Source organism: Lactuca sativa, chromosome 1 (assembly GCF_002870075.4).
Source record: "Lactuca sativa cultivar Salinas chromosome 1, Lsat_Salinas_v11, whole genome shotgun sequence".
NCBI lineage: Eukaryota > Viridiplantae > Streptophyta > Magnoliopsida > Asterales > Asteraceae > Lactuca > Lactuca sativa.
Genome location: NC_056623.2, coordinates 196665896 through 196675726, shown reverse-complemented (window position 1 = coordinate 196675726; position 9831 = coordinate 196665896). Strand labels below are relative to the sequence as shown.

The following is a 9831-nucleotide window of genomic DNA, read 5'->3' as shown; positions in this document are numbered from 1 at the left end:
GAGCCGATCGGTCACGTGGGTCCCACGCCCCGCGTACCAAAACAAAGGAGGTTCTGCGTCTTGTAACACATAAAAACAATAAACATGGATACTATTTCGGGGGCGATCATACCAGCACTAATGCACCGGATCCCATCAGAACTCCGCAGTTAAGCGTGCTTGGGCGAGAGTAGTACTAGGATGGGTGACCCCCTGGGAAGTCCTCGTGTTGCACCCCCCTTTTTCGTTGTCCGTTTGCGTTTTTTTAGATTTTACGTGCGGTTTTTTTGCTTTTTTTCCTTTCTTTCTTGCTATTTCTATGCTCGGGTGCCCTCCGGTTCATGGTTGATGCTTTTCGTATTTTTGGAACGGAGCCGATCGGTCACGTGGGTCCCACGCCCCGCGTACCAAAACAAAGGAGGTTCTGCGTCTTGTAACACATAAAAACAATAAACATGGATACTATTTCGGGTGCGATCATACCAGCACTAATGCACCGGATCCCATCAGAACTCCGCAGCTAAGCGTGCTTGGGCGAGAGTAGTACTAGGATGGGTGACCCCCTGGGAAGTCCTCGTGTTGCACCCCCCTTTTTCGTTGTCCGTTTGCGTTTTTTTAGATTTTACGTGCGGTTTTTTTGCTTTTTTTCCTTTCTTTCTTGCTATTTCTATGCTCGGGTGCCCTCCGGTTCACGGTTGATGCTTTTCGTATTTTTGGAACGGAGCCGATCGGTCACGTGGGTCCCACGCCCCGCGTACCAAAACAAAGGAGGTTCTGCGTCTTGTAACACATAAAAACAATAAACATGGATACTATTTCGGGTGCGATCATACCAGCACTAATGCACCGGATCCCATCAGAACTCCGCAGTTAAGCGTGCTTGGGCGAGAGTAGTACTAGGATGGGTGACCCCCTGGGAAGTCCTCGTGTTGCACCCCCCTTTTTCGTTGTCCGTTTGCGTTTTTTTAGATTTTACGTGCGGTTTTTTTGCTTTTTTTCCTTTCTTTCTTGCTATTTCTATGCTCGGGTGCCCTCCGGTTCACGGTTGATGCTTTTCGTATTTTTGGAACGGAGCCGATCGGTCACGTGGGTCCCACGCCCCGCGTACCAAAACAAAGGAGGTTCTGCGTCTTGTAACACATAAAAACAATAAACATGGATACTATTTCGGGGGCGATCATACCAGCACTAATGCACCGGATCCCATCAGAACTCCGCAGTTAAGCGTGCTTGGGCGAGAGTAGTACTAGGATGGGTGACCCCCTGGGAAGTCCTCGTGTTGCACCCCCCTTTTTCGTTGTCCGTTTGCGTTTTTTTAGATTTTACGTGCGGTTTTTTTGCTTTTTTTCCTTTCTTTCTTGCTATTTCTATGCTCGGGTGCCCTCCGGTTCATGGTTGATGCTTTTCGTATTTTTGGAACGGAGCCGATCGGTCACGTGGGTCCCACGCCCCGCGTACCAAAACAAAGGAGGTTCTGCGTCTTGTAACACATAAAAACAATAAACATGGATACTATTTCGGGTGCGATCATACCAGCACTAATGCACCGGATCCCATCAGAACTCCGCAGCTAAGCGTGCTTGGGCGAGAGTAGTACTAGGATGGGTGACCCCCTGGGAAGTCCTCGTGTTGCACCCCCCTTTTTCGTTGTCCGTTTGCGTTTTTTTAGATTTTACGTGCGGTTTTTTTGCTTTTTTTCCTTTCTTTCTTGCTATTTCTATGCTCGGGTGCCCTCCGGTTCACGGTTGATGCTTTTCGTATTTTTGGAACGGAGCCGATCGGTCACGTGGGTCCCACGCCCCGCGTACCAAAACAAAGGAGGTTCTGCGTCTTGTAACACATAAAAACAATAAACATGGATACTATTTCGGGTGCGATCATACCAGCACTAATGCACCGGATCCCATCAGAACTCCGCAGTTAAGCGTGCTTGGGCGAGAGTAGTACTAGGATGGGTGACCCCCTGGGAAGTCCTCGTGTTGCACCCCCCTTTTTCGTTGTCCGTTTGCGTTTTTTTAGATTTTACGTGCGGTTTTTTTGCTTTTTTTCCTTTCTTTCTTGCTATTTCTATGCTCGGGTGCCCTCCGGTTCACGGTTGATGCTTTTCGTATTTTTGGAACGGAGCCGATCGGTCACGTGGGTCCCACGCCCCGCGTACCAAAACAAAGGAGGTTCTGCGTCTTGTAACACATAAAAACAATAAACATGGATACTATTTCGGGGGCGATCATACCAGCACTAATGCACCGGATCCCATCAGAACTCCGCAGTTAAGCGTGCTTGGGCGAGAGTAGTACTAGGATGGGTACCCCCTGGGAAGTCCTCGTGTTGCACCCCCCTTTTTCGTTGTCCGTTTGCGTTTTTTTAGATTTTACGTGCGGTTTTTTTGCTTTTTTTCCTTTCTTTCTTGCTATTTCTATGCTCGGGTGCCCTCCGGTTCATGGTTGATGCTTTTCGTATTTTTGGAACGGAGCCGATCGGTCACGTGGGTCCCACGCCCCGCGTACCAAAACAAAGGAGGTTCTGCGTCTTGTAACACATAAAAACAATAAACATGGATACTATTTCGGGTGCGATCATACCAGCACTAATGCACCGGATCCCATCAGAACTCCGCAGCTAAGCGTGCTTGGGCGAGAGTAGTACTAGGATGGGTGACCCCCTGGGAAGTCCTCGTGTTGCACCCCCCTTTTTCGTTGTCCGTTTGCGTTTTTTTAGATTTTACGTGCGGTTTTTTTGCTTTTTTTCCTTTCTTTCTTGCTATTTCTATGCTCGGGTGCCCTCCGGTTCACGGTTGATGCTTTTCGTATTTTTGGAACGGAGCCGATCGGTCACGTGGGTCCCACGCCCCGCGTACCAAAACAAAGGAGGTTCTGCGTCTTGTAACACATAAAAACAATAAACATGGATACTATTTCGGGTGCGATCATACCAGCACTAATGCACCGGATCCCATCAGAACTCCGCAGCTAAGCGTGCTTGGGCGAGAGTAGTACTAGGATGGGTGACCCCCTGGGAAGTCCTCGTGTTGCACCCCCCTTTTTCGTTGTCCGTTTGCGTTTTTTTAGATTTTACGTGCGGTTTTTTTTGCTTTTTTTCCTTTCTTTCTTGCTATTTCTATGCTCGGGTGCCCTCCGGTTCACGGTTGATGCTTTTCGTATTTTTGGAACGGAGCCGATCGGTCACGTGGGTCCCACGCCCCGCGTACCAAAACAAAGGAGGTTCTGCGTCTTGTAACACATAAAAACAATAAACATGGATACTATTTCGGGTGCGATCATACCAGCACTAATGCACCGGATCCCATCAGAACTCTGCAGTTAAGCGTGCTTGGGCGAGAGTAGTACTAGGATGGGTGACCCCCTGGGAAGTCCTCGTGTTGCACCCCCCTTTTTCGTTGTCCGTTTGCGTTTTTTTAGATTTTACGTGCGGTTTTTTTGCTTTTTTTCCTTTCTTTCTTGCTATTTCTATGCTCGGGTGCCCTCCGGTTCATGGTTGATGCTTTTCGTATTTTTGGAACGGAGCCGATCGGTCACGTGGGTCCCACGCCCCGCGTACCAAAACAAAGGAGGTTCTGCGTCTTGTAACACATAAAAACAATAAACATGGATACTATTTCGGGTGCGATCATACCAGCACTAATGCACCGGATCCCATCAGAACTCCGCAGCTAAGCGTGCTTGGGCGAGAGTAGTACTAGGATGGGTGACCCCCTGGGAAGTCCTCGTGTTGCACCCCCCTTTTTCGTTGTCCGTTTGCGTTTTTTTAGATTTTACGTGCGGTTTTTTTGCTTTTTTTCCTTTCTTTCTTGCTATTTCTATGCTCGGGTGCCCTCCGGTTCACGGTTGATGCTTTTCGTATTTTTGGAACGGAGCCGATCGGTCACGTGGGTCCCACGCCCCGCGTACCAAAACAAAGGAGGTTCTGCGTCTTGTAACACATAAAAACAATAAACATGGATACTATTTCGGGTGCGATCATACCAGCACTAATGCACCGGATCCCATCAGAACTCCGCAGTTAAGCGTGCTTGGGCGAGAGTAGTACTAGGATGGGTGACCCCCTGGGAAGTCCTCGTGTTGCACCCCCCTTTTTCGTTGTCCGTTTGCGTTTTTTTAGATTTTACGTGCGGTTTTTTTGCTTTTTTTCCTTTCTTTCTTGCTATTTCTATGCTCGGGTGCCCTCCGGTTCACGGTTGATGCTTTTCGTATTTTTGGAACGGAGCCGATCGGTCACGTGGGTCCCACGCCCCGCGTACCAAAACAAAGGAGGTTCTGCGTCTTGTAACACATAAAAACAATAAACATGGATACTATTTCGGGGGCGATCATACCAGCACTAATGCACCGGATCCCATCAGAACTCCGCAGTTAAGCGTGCTTGGGCGAGAGTAGTACTAGGATGGGTGACCCCCTGGGAAGTCCTCGTGTTGCACCCCCCTTTTTCGTTGTCCGTTTGCGTTTTTTTAGATTTTACGTGCGGTTTTTTTGCTTTTTTTCCTTTCTTTCTTGCTATTTCTATGCTCGGGTGCCCTCCGGTTCATGGTTGATGCTTTTCGTATTTTTGGAACGGAGCCGATCGGTCACGTGGGTCCCACGCCCCGCGTACCAAAACAAAGGAGGTTCTGCGTCTTGTAACACATAAAAACAATAAACATGGATACTATTTCGGGTGCGATCATACCAGCACTAATGCACCGGATCCCATCAGAACTCCGCAGCTAAGCGTGCTTGGGCGAGAGTAGTACTAGGATGGGTGACCCCCTGGGAAGTCCTCGTGTTGCACCCCCCTTTTTCGTTGTCCGTTTGCGTTTTTTTAGATTTTACGTGCGGTTTTTTTGCTTTTTTTCCTTTCTTTCTTGCTATTTCTATGCTCGGGTGCCCTCCGGTTCACGGTTGATGCTTTTCGTATTTTTGGAACGGAGCCGATCGGTCACGTGGGTCCCACGCCCCGCGTACCAAAACAAAGGAGGTTCTGCGTCTTGTAACACATAAAAACAATAAACATGGATACTATTTCGGGTGCGATCATACCAGCACTAATGCACCGGATCCCATCAGAACTCCGCAGTTAAGCGTGCTTGGGCGAGAGTAGTACTAGGATGGGTGACCCCCTGGGAAGTCCTCGTGTTGCACCCCCCTTTTTCGTTGTCCGTTTGCGTTTTTTTAGATTTTACGTGCGGTTTTTTTGCTTTTTTTCCTTTCTTTCTTGCTATTTCTATGCTCGGGTGCCCTCCGGTTCACGGTTGATGCTTTTCGTATTTTTGGAACGGAGCCGATCGGTCACGTGGGTCCCACGCCCCGCGTACCAAAACAAAGGAGGTTCTGCGTCTTGTAACACATAAAAACAATAAACATGGATACTATTTCGGGGGCGATCATACCAGCACTAATGCACCGGATCCCATCAGAACTCCGCAGTTAAGCGTGCTTGGGCGAGAGTAGTACTAGGATGGGTGACCCCCTGGGAAGTCCTCGTGTTGCACCCCCCTTTTTCGTTGTCCGTTTGCGTTTTTTTAGATTTTACGTGCGGTTTTTTTGCTTTTTTTCCTTTCTTTCTTGCTATTTCTATGCTCGGGTGCCCTCCGGTTCATGGTTGATGCTTTTCGTATTTTTGGAACGGAGCCGATCGGTCACGTGGGTCCCACGCCCCGCGTACCAAAACAAAGGAGGTTCTGCGTCTTGTAACACATAAAAACAATAAACATGGATACTATTTCGGGTGCGATCATACCAGCACTAATGCACCGGATCCCATCAGAACTCCGCAGCTAAGCGTGCTTGGGCGAGAGTAGTACTAGGATGGGTGACCCCCTGGGAAGTCCTCGTGTTGCACCCCCCTTTTTCGTTGTCCGTTTGCGTTTTTTTAGATTTTACGTGCGGTTTTTTTGCTTTTTTTCCTTTCTTTCTTGCTATTTCTATGCTCGGGTGCCCTCCGGTTCACGGTTGATGCTTTTCGTATTTTTGGAACGGAGCCGATCGGTCACGTGGGTCCCACGCCCCGCGTACCAAAACAAAGGAGGTTCTGCGTCTTGTAACACATAAAAACAATAAACATGGATACTATTTCGGGTGCGATCATACCAGCACTAATGCACCGGATCCCATCAGAACTCCGCAGTTAAGCGTGCTTGGGCGAGAGTAGTACTAGGATGGGTGACCCCCTGGGAAGTCCTCGTGTTGCACCCCCCTTTTTCGTTGTCCGTTTGCGTTTTTTTAGATTTTACGTGCGGTTTTTTTGCTTTTTTTCCTTTCTTTCTTGCTATTTCTATGCTCGGGTGCCCTCCGGTTCACGGTTGATGCTTTTCGTATTTTTGGAACGGAGCCGATCGGTCACGTGGGTCCCACGCCCCGCGTACCAAAACAAAGGAGGTTCTGCGTCTTGTAACACATAAAAACAATAAACATGGATACTATTTCGGGGGCGATCATACCAGCACTAATGCACCGGATCCCATCAGAACTCCGCAGTTAAGCGTGCTTGGGCGAGAGTAGTACTAGGATGGGTACCCCCTGGGAAGTCCTCGTGTTGCACCCCCCTTTTTCGTTGTCCGTTTGCGTTTTTTTAGATTTTACGTGCGGTTTTTTTGCTTTTTTTCCTTTCTTTCTTGCTATTTCTATGCTCGGGTGCCCTCCGGTTCATGGTTGATGCTTTTCGTATTTTTGGAACGGAGCCGATCGGTCACGTGGGTCCCACGCCCCGCGTACCAAAACAAAGGAGGTTCTGCGTCTTGTAACACATAAAAACAATAAACATGGATACTATTTCGGGTGCGATCATACCAGCACTAATGCACCGGATCCCATCAGAACTCCGCAGCTAAGCGTGCTTGGGCGAGAGTAGTACTAGGATGGGTGACCCCCTGGGAAGTCCTCGTGTTGCACCCCCCTTTTTCGTTGTCCGTTTGCGTTTTTTTTAGATTTTACGTGCGGTTTTTTTGCTTTTTTTCCTTTCTTTCTTGCTATTTCTATGCTCGGGTGCCCTCCGGTTCACGGTTGATGCTTTTCGTATTTTTGGAACGGAGCCGATCGGTCACGTGGGTCCCACGCCCCGCGTACCAAAACAAAGGAGGTTCTGCGTCTTGTAACACATAAAAACAATAAACATGGATACTATTTCGGGTGCGATCATACCAGCACTAATGCACCGGATCCCATCAGAACTCCGCAGTTAAGCGTGCTTGGGCGAGAGTAGTACTAGGATGGGTGACCCCCTGGGAAGTCCTCGTGTTGCACCCCCCTTTTTCGTTGTCCGTTTGCGTTTTTTTAGATTTTACGTGCGGTTTTTTTGCTTTTTTTCCTTTCTTTCTTGCTATTTCTATGCTCGGGTGCCCTCCGGTTCACGGTTGATGCTTTTCGTATTTTTGGAACGGAGCCGATCGGTCACGTGGGTCCCACGCCCCGCGTACCAAAACAAAGGAGGTTCTGCGTCTTGTAACACATAAAAACAATAAACATGGATACTATTTCGGGTGCGATCATACCAGCACTAATGCACCGGATCCCATCAGAACTCCGCAGTTAAGCGTGCTTGGGCGAGAGTAGTACTAGGATGGGTGACCCCCTGGGAAGTCCTCGTGTTGCACCCCCCTTTTTCGTTGTCCGTTTGCGTTTTTTTAGATTTTACGTGCGGTTTTTTTGCTTTTTTTCCTTTCTTTCTTGCTATTTCTATGCTCGGGTGCCCTCCGGTTCACGGTTGATGCTTTTCGTATTTTTGGAACGGAGCCGATCGGTCACGTGGGTCCCACGCCCCGCGTACCAAAACAAAGGAGGTTCTGCGTCTTGTAACACATAAAAACAATAAACATGGATACTATTTCGGGTGCGATCATACCAGCACTAATGCACCGGATCCCATCAGAACTCCGCAGTTAAGCGTGCTTGGGCGAGAGTAGTACTAGGATGGGTGACCCCCTGGGAAGTCCTCGTGTTGCACCCCCCTTTTTCGTTGTCCGTTTGCGTTTTTTTAGATTTTACGTGCGGTTTTTTTGCTTTTTTTCCTTTCTTTCTTGCTATTTCTATGCTCGGGTGCCCTCCGGTTCACGGTTGATGCTTTTCGTATTTTTGGAACGGAGCCGATCGGTCACGTGGGTCCCACGCCCCGCGTACCAAAACAAAGGAGGTTCTGCGTCTTGTAACACATAAAAACAATAAACATGGATACTATTTCGGGTGCGATCATACCAGCACTAATGCACCGGATCCCATCAGAACTCCGCAGTTAAGCGTGCTTGGGCGAGAGTAGTACTAGGATGGGTGACCCCCTGGGAAGTCCTCGTGTTGCACCCCCCTTTTTCGTTGTCCGTTTGCGTTTTTATAGATTTTACGTGCGGTTTTTTTGCTTTTTTTCCTTTCTTTCTTGCTATTTCTATGCTCGGGTGCCCTCCGGTTCACGGTTGATGCTTTTCGTATTTTTGGAACGGAGCCGATCGATCACGTGGGTCCCACGCCCCGCGTACCAAAACAAAGGAGGTTCTGCGTCTTGTAACACATAAAAACAATAAACATGGATACTATTTCGGGTGCGATCATACCAGCACTAATGCACCGGATCCCATCAGAACTCCGCAGTTAAGCGTGCTTGGGCGAGAGTAGTACTAGGATGGGTGACCCCCTGGGAAGTCCTCGTGTTGCACCCCCCTTTTTCGTTGTCCGTTTGCGTTTTTTTAGATTTTACGTGCGGTTTTTTTGCTTTTTTTCCTTTCTTTCTTGCTATTTCTATGCTCGGGTGCCCTCCGGTTCACGGTTGATGCTTTTCGTATTTTTGGAACGGAGCCGATCGGTCACGTGGGTCCCACGCCCCGCGTACCAAAACAAAGGAGGTTCTGCGTCTTGTAACACATAAAAACAATAAACATGGATACTATTTCGGGTGCGATCATACCAGCACTAATGCACCGGATCCCATCAGAACTCCGCAGCTAAGCGTGCTTGGGCGAGAGTAGTACTAGGATGGGTGACCCCCTGGGAAGTCCTCGTGTTGCACCCCCCTTTTTCGTTGTCCGTTTGCGTTTTTTTAGATTTTACGTGCGGTTTTTTTGCTTTTTTTCCTTTCTTTCTTGCTATTTCTATGCTCGGGTGCCGTCCGGTTCACGGTTGATGCTTTTCGTATTTTTGGAACGGAGCCGATCGGTCACGTGGGTCCCACGCCCCGCGTACCAAAACAAAGGAGGTTATGCGTCTTGTAACACATAAAAACAATAAACATGGATACTATTTCGGGTGCGATCATACCAGCACTAATGCACCGGATCCCATCAGAACTCCGCAGTTAAGCGTGCTTGGGCGAGAGTAGTACTAGGATGGGTGACCCCCTGGGAAGCCCTCGTGTTGCACCCCCCTTTTTCGTTGTCTGTTTGCGTTTTTTTAGATTTTACGTGCGGTTTTTTTGCTTTTTTTCCTTTCTTTCTTGCTATTTCTATGCTCGGGTGCCCTCCGGTTCATGGTTGATGCTTTTCGTATTTTTGGAACGGAGCCGATCGGTCACGTGGGTCCCACGCCCCGCGTACCAAAACAAAGGAGGTTCTGCGTCTTGTAACACATAAAAACAATAAACATGGATACTATTTCGGGTGCGATCATACCAGCACTAATGCACCGGATCCCATCAGAACTCCGCAGCTAAGCGTGCTTGGGCGAGAGTAGTACTAGGATGGGTGACCCCCTGGGAAGTCCTCGTGTTGCACCCCCCTTTTTCGTTGTCCGTTTGCGTTTTTTTAGATTTTACGTGCGGTTTTTTTGCTTTTTTTCCTTTCTTTCTTGCTATTTCTATGCTCGGGTGCCCTCCGGTTCACGGTTGATGCTTTTCGTATTTTTGGAACGGAGCCGATCGGTCACGTGGGTCCCACGCCCC

General features: G+C 48.7%; 28 non-coding genes across 28 annotated transcripts; all 28 read left to right on the top strand.

Moving 5' to 3' along the window:
- The first annotated feature begins 98 nt into the window (after positions 1 to 98).
- LOC128130380 (5S ribosomal RNA) lies at positions 99 to 217 on the top strand. Its single transcript, XR_008228305.1, has one exon. It is a non-coding gene; the product is annotated as a 5S ribosomal RNA (ribosomal RNA).
- A 231-nt stretch (positions 218 to 448) lies between these two features.
- On the top strand, positions 449 to 567 carry LOC128129904 (5S ribosomal RNA). The gene has a single exon (XR_008227828.1). It is a non-coding gene; the product is annotated as a 5S ribosomal RNA (ribosomal RNA).
- Positions 568 to 798: 231 nt separating this feature from the next.
- On the top strand, positions 799 to 917 carry LOC128128989 (5S ribosomal RNA). Its single transcript, XR_008226972.1, has one exon. It is a non-coding gene; the product is annotated as a 5S ribosomal RNA (ribosomal RNA).
- Positions 918 to 1148: 231 nt separating this feature from the next.
- LOC128130379 (5S ribosomal RNA) lies at positions 1149 to 1267 on the top strand. Its single transcript, XR_008228304.1, has one exon. It is a non-coding gene; the product is annotated as a 5S ribosomal RNA (ribosomal RNA).
- A 231-nt stretch (positions 1268 to 1498) lies between these two features.
- On the top strand, positions 1499 to 1617 carry LOC128129903 (5S ribosomal RNA). Its single transcript, XR_008227827.1, has one exon. It is a non-coding gene; the product is annotated as a 5S ribosomal RNA (ribosomal RNA).
- A 231-nt stretch (positions 1618 to 1848) lies between these two features.
- Positions 1849 to 1967, top strand: LOC128128970 (5S ribosomal RNA). Its single transcript, XR_008226960.1, has one exon. It is a non-coding gene; the product is annotated as a 5S ribosomal RNA (ribosomal RNA).
- Positions 1968 to 2198: 231 nt separating this feature from the next.
- LOC128130981 (5S ribosomal RNA) lies at positions 2199 to 2316 on the top strand. The gene has a single exon (XR_008228907.1). It is a non-coding gene; the product is annotated as a 5S ribosomal RNA (ribosomal RNA).
- Positions 2317 to 2547: 231 nt separating this feature from the next.
- On the top strand, positions 2548 to 2666 carry LOC128129902 (5S ribosomal RNA). The gene has a single exon (XR_008227826.1). It is a non-coding gene; the product is annotated as a 5S ribosomal RNA (ribosomal RNA).
- Positions 2667 to 2897: 231 nt separating this feature from the next.
- Positions 2898 to 3016, top strand: LOC128129901 (5S ribosomal RNA). The gene has a single exon (XR_008227825.1). It is a non-coding gene; the product is annotated as a 5S ribosomal RNA (ribosomal RNA).
- Positions 3017 to 3248: 232 nt separating this feature from the next.
- LOC128130231 (5S ribosomal RNA) lies at positions 3249 to 3367 on the top strand. Its single transcript, XR_008228153.1, has one exon. It is a non-coding gene; the product is annotated as a 5S ribosomal RNA (ribosomal RNA).
- Positions 3368 to 3598: 231 nt separating this feature from the next.
- LOC128129900 (5S ribosomal RNA) lies at positions 3599 to 3717 on the top strand. The gene has a single exon (XR_008227824.1). It is a non-coding gene; the product is annotated as a 5S ribosomal RNA (ribosomal RNA).
- Positions 3718 to 3948: 231 nt separating this feature from the next.
- On the top strand, positions 3949 to 4067 carry LOC128128944 (5S ribosomal RNA). The gene has a single exon (XR_008226949.1). It is a non-coding gene; the product is annotated as a 5S ribosomal RNA (ribosomal RNA).
- A 231-nt stretch (positions 4068 to 4298) lies between these two features.
- On the top strand, positions 4299 to 4417 carry LOC128130378 (5S ribosomal RNA). The gene has a single exon (XR_008228303.1). It is a non-coding gene; the product is annotated as a 5S ribosomal RNA (ribosomal RNA).
- A 231-nt stretch (positions 4418 to 4648) lies between these two features.
- Positions 4649 to 4767, top strand: LOC128129898 (5S ribosomal RNA). Its single transcript, XR_008227822.1, has one exon. It is a non-coding gene; the product is annotated as a 5S ribosomal RNA (ribosomal RNA).
- Positions 4768 to 4998: 231 nt separating this feature from the next.
- On the top strand, positions 4999 to 5117 carry LOC128128926 (5S ribosomal RNA). The gene has a single exon (XR_008226937.1). It is a non-coding gene; the product is annotated as a 5S ribosomal RNA (ribosomal RNA).
- A 231-nt stretch (positions 5118 to 5348) lies between these two features.
- On the top strand, positions 5349 to 5467 carry LOC128130377 (5S ribosomal RNA). The gene has a single exon (XR_008228302.1). It is a non-coding gene; the product is annotated as a 5S ribosomal RNA (ribosomal RNA).
- Positions 5468 to 5698: 231 nt separating this feature from the next.
- LOC128129897 (5S ribosomal RNA) lies at positions 5699 to 5817 on the top strand. The gene has a single exon (XR_008227821.1). It is a non-coding gene; the product is annotated as a 5S ribosomal RNA (ribosomal RNA).
- Positions 5818 to 6048: 231 nt separating this feature from the next.
- On the top strand, positions 6049 to 6167 carry LOC128128907 (5S ribosomal RNA). The gene has a single exon (XR_008226926.1). It is a non-coding gene; the product is annotated as a 5S ribosomal RNA (ribosomal RNA).
- A 231-nt stretch (positions 6168 to 6398) lies between these two features.
- LOC128130980 (5S ribosomal RNA) lies at positions 6399 to 6516 on the top strand. The gene has a single exon (XR_008228906.1). It is a non-coding gene; the product is annotated as a 5S ribosomal RNA (ribosomal RNA).
- A 231-nt stretch (positions 6517 to 6747) lies between these two features.
- On the top strand, positions 6748 to 6866 carry LOC128129896 (5S ribosomal RNA). Its single transcript, XR_008227820.1, has one exon. It is a non-coding gene; the product is annotated as a 5S ribosomal RNA (ribosomal RNA).
- A 232-nt stretch (positions 6867 to 7098) lies between these two features.
- LOC128128885 (5S ribosomal RNA) lies at positions 7099 to 7217 on the top strand. The gene has a single exon (XR_008226912.1). It is a non-coding gene; the product is annotated as a 5S ribosomal RNA (ribosomal RNA).
- Positions 7218 to 7448: 231 nt separating this feature from the next.
- LOC128128867 (5S ribosomal RNA) lies at positions 7449 to 7567 on the top strand. Its single transcript, XR_008226901.1, has one exon. It is a non-coding gene; the product is annotated as a 5S ribosomal RNA (ribosomal RNA).
- A 231-nt stretch (positions 7568 to 7798) lies between these two features.
- Positions 7799 to 7917, top strand: LOC128128843 (5S ribosomal RNA). The gene has a single exon (XR_008226890.1). It is a non-coding gene; the product is annotated as a 5S ribosomal RNA (ribosomal RNA).
- Positions 7918 to 8148: 231 nt separating this feature from the next.
- LOC128128824 (5S ribosomal RNA) lies at positions 8149 to 8267 on the top strand. Its single transcript, XR_008226876.1, has one exon. It is a non-coding gene; the product is annotated as a 5S ribosomal RNA (ribosomal RNA).
- A 231-nt stretch (positions 8268 to 8498) lies between these two features.
- Positions 8499 to 8617, top strand: LOC128128804 (5S ribosomal RNA). The gene has a single exon (XR_008226852.1). It is a non-coding gene; the product is annotated as a 5S ribosomal RNA (ribosomal RNA).
- A 231-nt stretch (positions 8618 to 8848) lies between these two features.
- On the top strand, positions 8849 to 8967 carry LOC128129895 (5S ribosomal RNA). Its single transcript, XR_008227819.1, has one exon. It is a non-coding gene; the product is annotated as a 5S ribosomal RNA (ribosomal RNA).
- Positions 8968 to 9198: 231 nt separating this feature from the next.
- LOC128129657 (5S ribosomal RNA) lies at positions 9199 to 9317 on the top strand. The gene has a single exon (XR_008227578.1). It is a non-coding gene; the product is annotated as a 5S ribosomal RNA (ribosomal RNA).
- A 231-nt stretch (positions 9318 to 9548) lies between these two features.
- Positions 9549 to 9667, top strand: LOC128129894 (5S ribosomal RNA). The gene has a single exon (XR_008227818.1). It is a non-coding gene; the product is annotated as a 5S ribosomal RNA (ribosomal RNA).
- Positions 9668 to 9831: the final 164 nt, after the last annotated feature.